The sequence below is a fragment of the Jaculus jaculus genome, chromosome 5 (assembly GCF_020740685.1).
Source record: "Jaculus jaculus isolate mJacJac1 chromosome 5, mJacJac1.mat.Y.cur, whole genome shotgun sequence".
Lineage (NCBI taxonomy): Eukaryota > Metazoa > Chordata > Mammalia > Rodentia > Dipodidae > Jaculus > Jaculus jaculus.
This window is the reverse complement of record NC_059106.1, coordinates 106,197,426-106,202,436: the sequence shown is the minus strand read 5'-3', so window position 1 is coordinate 106,202,436 and position 5,011 is coordinate 106,197,426. Positions and strand designations below refer to the sequence as shown.

The 5,011-nt window shown below is 43.1% G+C and overlaps 1 non-coding gene across 1 annotated transcript; it reads right to left on the bottom strand.

Moving 5' to 3' along the window:
* Positions 1-1,186: 1,186 nt before the first annotated feature.
* On the bottom strand, positions 1,187-1,293 carry LOC123461057. Its single transcript, XR_006637375.1, has one exon. It is a non-coding gene; the product is annotated as a U6 spliceosomal RNA (small nuclear RNA).
* Positions 1,294-5,011: the final 3,718 nt, after the last annotated feature.

Genomic DNA, 5,011 nt, shown 5'->3' with positions numbered 1-5,011 from the left:
GACTGGGTTTGATTCCCCAGTATACATGTAAAGCCAGATACACAAAGTTGTTCATGCATCTGGAGTTTGTACTGGCAGGAGGGCCTGGTGTACCTATTCTTTCTCTCTTTCTCCTTGCAAATAATATATATAATATGAAAGACCTCTTGGGCTGGAGAGATGGCTTAGCAGTTAATGCACTTGCCTGCAAAGCCTAAAGACCTAGGTTCAGCTCCCCAATACCCACATAAGCCATATGCACAAGGCAGCCCATGCATCTGGAGTTCATTTTCAGTGGATGGAGGACCTGCTGTGCCCATTCTCTCTTCCTCTCTCTCTAGTAAACAAATAGATTAAAAAAAAGAAATTGGGAGTGGTGGCACACGCCTTTAATCCCAGCACTTGGGAGGCAGAGGTAGGAACACTGTGAGTTCGAGGCCACCCTGAGAATACAGAGTGAATTCCAGGTCAGCCTGAGCTAGAGTGAGACCATACCATGAAAAACAAAAACAGGCCGGGTGTAGTGGCACATGCCATTAATCCTAGTACTCACTTGGGAAGCAGAGGTAGGACGATCACTTGTGAGTTCAAGGCTACCCTGAGACTACATAGGGAATTCCAGTCAACCTGGTCCACAGTAGACCCTACCTCAACAGCCCTCCTGTTCCCCCAAAAAACCAGAAACAAACAAAACAAAACAAAAGACCTCTTTCTGACATGGTGATGCATGCCTTTAATCCCAACACTCCAGAGGTAGGATTGCTGTGAGTTTGAGGCCAGCCTGGGACTATAGAATGAGTTCCACATCAGCCTGGGCTAGAGTGAAACCTTACCTCAAAAACAACAAAACAACAAAAACTTACTCAGGAGGTAGAGTCGGAAGGATCAAGATTATTACATTAAAATTAAAAAATGTTCAAGGTCATTGTTTTTTTTTAATTTTTAAATTTTTATTAACATTTTCCATGATTATAAAAAAAAATATCCCATGGTAATTCCCTCCCTCCCCCCTGACACTTTCCCCTTTGAAATTCCATTCTCCATCATATTACCTCCCCATCTCAATCATTGTATTTACATATATACAATATCAACCTATTAAGTACCCTCCTCCCTTCCTTTCTCTTCCCTTTATGTCTCCTTTTTAACTTACTGGGCTCCGCTACTAAGTATTTTCCTTCTCACGCAGAAGCCCAATCATCCGTAGAAAAATATGGAACGCTTCACGAATTTGCGTGTCATCCTTGTGCAGGGGCCATGCTAATCTTCTCTGTATCGTTTCAATTTTAATATATGTGCTGCCTAAGCGAGCACTGTTTTTTTGTTTTTTTTTTTTTTTTTGAGGTAGGGTCTCACTGTAGCCCAGGCTGACCTAGAATTCATTATGTAATCTCAGCATCACCTCAAACTCACAGCGATCCTCCTACCTCTGCCTCCCAAGTGCTGGGATTAAATGTGTGTGTCACCACGCCCAGCATCAAGGTCATTCTTATCTACACTGGGAGTTTGGCACCAGCTTGAGGGACATGAGACTCTGGCTTAATTAATTAATTAATATCCTCTCCTAGCAAGGGGAAGCAGGAGATTGAAAGATAGAAGATCAAAAGCTAGTCTTGGCTACCTGATACAAACAAACAACCAAATAAAATATCCTGTTTTCACTGGGTGTTGGTGGTGCATGTCTTTAATCACAGCACTAGGAAGGCAGATGTAGAAAGATCTCTGTGAGTTCTAGGCACCCTGGTAATACACAGTGAAATCCAGGTCTGCTTGGGCTACAGTGAGAACCCACATTGAAAAAAAAAACAAAACAACAAACCAAAAAACAGAAAAAAAAAATCCACTCCCCAAGAAAATTTTCCATGACTGCTCTCAGGAATATGACCTCTGACCTCTCTACTATGCAAACATACACTGCACATGTCTGTTCCATGACTTAGGACCTCCCTTTTTTGCAAACACACAGTGCAGGCTTATCTCTTATGCCCTGGGATCTGTCTGTTGTGCAAAGACACATGAACACTTTTCTCCTATGACCTAGGGTCTCTCTCTCTCTCTCTCTCTCTCTTTTTTTTTTTTTTTTTCGGTTTTTCGAGGTAGGGTCTCACTCTAACCCAGGCTGACCTGGAATTCACTATGGAGTCTCAGGGTGGCCTCGAACTCACAGCAATCCTCCTGCCTCTGCCTCCCAAGTGCTGGGATTAAAGGCGTGCGCCACCATGCCCGGCTCTAGGGTCTCTCTTGTACAAACATACAGTGCACACTTACCACCTATGCCCTAGAATCTCTCTGTTGGGTAAACAAAGAGTGAGCACTTCTCTTCTATGACGTAGGGTGTCTTGGTTATGCAAACCAACACTGCACATTTCTCTTCTTTGACCTAGACCTTCTCTGGTGCAAACACCCAGTAAACATTTCTCTCCTATGTCCTAGGATCTCTCTGTTTTACAAACACGCATTGCACACTTCTGTCCTCTGGCCTCGGAACCTCTGTGTTGTACAACACAGTGCACACTTCTCTCCTATGACCTAGGCACTCTGTGTTGTACAACTACATAGTGCACTCTTCTGTTCTATGACCTAGGATCTCTCCGCTATACAAACACAAAGTGTACATTTCTCTCTTATAACCTAGGTTCTCTCCATATACAAACACACAGTGCACTCTTATGTCCTATGACCTAGGATCTCTCTGCTATGCAAACACACAGGGCACAATTATCTCCTTTGACCTAGGGTCTACTTTACTGTACAAACACAATGTGCACACTTGTTTCCTAGGACCTAGGATCTGTCTGTTGTACAAACACAAGATTGCATACTTCTTTCTTTGATCTAGGATCACTGCTGTGCAAACATTCAGTGCATACTTTTCTCCTATGCCCTAGAATCTGGGCTGTGCAAACACACAATGCATACTTCTCATCTATAACCTAGAGTCTCTCTGTTGTGCCTCCACACAGTGCACACTTCTCTCCTATGACCTGATATCTCTCCTGTGCAAGCAGACAGTGCACACTTCTCTCCTATGATCTCTCTTCTGTGTAAACACACAGTAGACACTTCTCCCCTATGATTTAAGACCTCTACTGTACATACACAATGTCACACTTCTCTCCTATCTGATGCTTGAGCCTAACAACCAAAATGTGTGTCACTTGAGGCTAGAGAGATAGCTCCGTTTTTAGTTTTTGCTTGCAAAGCAAAAGACACAGGTTTGATTCCCCTGTACTCACTTAATGCAAATGCACAAGGTTACACATTCATCTGGAATTCACGGCTAGAGATCCTGGTGCATCCATTCTCTCTCTCTTTTCTGTTTGTCTCTCTGTCAAGAAAATAAATAAATTGCTTATTTTTTTAAAATGGATGTGGATGGGGGGCTGGAGAGATGGCTTAGCAGTTAAGTGCTTGGTCTGTGAAGCCTAAGGACCCCAGTTTAAGGCTCAATTTCCCAAGACCCACATAAGCCAGATATACAAGGTAGCTCATGCATCTGGAGGTTCTTGCAGTGGCTAGAGGCCCTGGCATGCCCATTCTCTCTCTCTCTCTCTCTCTCTCTCTCTCTCTCTGCCTCTCTGTCTGCTGCTATCAAATAAATAAAAAATTTAAAAAGTAAAAAATAAATAAATAAAAATGGCTGGGTGTGGTGGTGCCCAGTACTCCAGAGACAGAGGTAGGAGACAGAGGAAGGAGGATCATTGCGGGTTCAAGGCCACCCTGAGGCTACAGAGTGATTCCTGGGATAGAGCAAGACCTTAGCTAAAAAAAACATTTAAAAAAAGAAAGAAAGGAAAGAAAAAAATAAAAAGAAAGAAAAGCCAGGCATGGTGGCACATGCCTTTAATCCCAGCACTCGGGAGGCAGAGGTAGAAGGATTACCATGAGTTCGAGGCCACCCTGAGACTACATAATAAATTTCAAGTCAGCCCAAGCTAGAGTGAGACCCTACCTTGAAAAAAAAAAAAAAAAAAAGAAAGGAAGGAAGGAAGAGTAAAACTAGCCAAGCATGGTGGCTCACACTTTTAATCTCAGCATTCAGGAGGCAGAGGTGGGAGGATCACCATGAGTTCAAGGCCAGCCTGAGACTACATAGTGATTTCCAGGTCAGCCTGTGCTAGAGTGAGACCCTACCTTGAAAAATCAAAAAGAGAAAAAGCGGGGGGGGGGGGGGACTGTGTGTCTCATTTGTAAACTGTGAACAGGAACCATGCCTTATTTATTTCTGTACCCCAGCCTGATAAAATTCATAGTTCAGAAGAGGAGTTCAGACAGTGAGGTTATCAAGTCATGGCCATATCTTTCAAAACAAGATTCAAGTCCAAGGACTAGCCTGCCCCAGCAAGAAAAGTTTGTACATGTGTACACTTGAGCAGGCATGTGCCTTAGGTCTGGTTACTGAAACATAGTCTCTCTAGGACCAAGTCAGACCAGTTTGATGCTGAATCTTCTCTTGGCTACAACTTCTCTTTTCTTTCAGATTGAATTTTGAGATACAGTTTTGCTGTGTAGCCCAGGCTGGCCTCAAACTCTCAGTCCTCCTACCTTAGTCTCCTGAATGCTAGGATTACAGGCATGCAACAACATGTTAGTCATTCTACAACTTCTTTTTTTTTTGATGTTTATGTAAAAATTTATTGGACCAAAATGTAGAAAAAGTCATACTATTACATATGATACAGTTGCAAGAATCTAAAGAAGAGTGTGGGTTTTATTCAACTGCACAATTTGCTAGTTTGTCTCCTGGGTAGTATCATTCTACAACTTCTTAAACCTTCCTGGTGAGGTGGACATGGGAGAATCTTACAACCAGGTACACAGTGGTGCCTGTTCAGGAATTCAGCAACTGTAGGTAGGGACTAACACAGGTTAACATGATCCTTTTTTTAATGTGTTGCCCTCATGCTATTGTGTGCACTGTAAAGACAGAGATCTTCTCTAGGTCGAGAGGGCTCTGACCAATGCGTGGCATGTAGATGGCACTCAAGAAATACCTGGTTTAGGGCTGGAGGGATGGCTTAGCAGTTAAGGC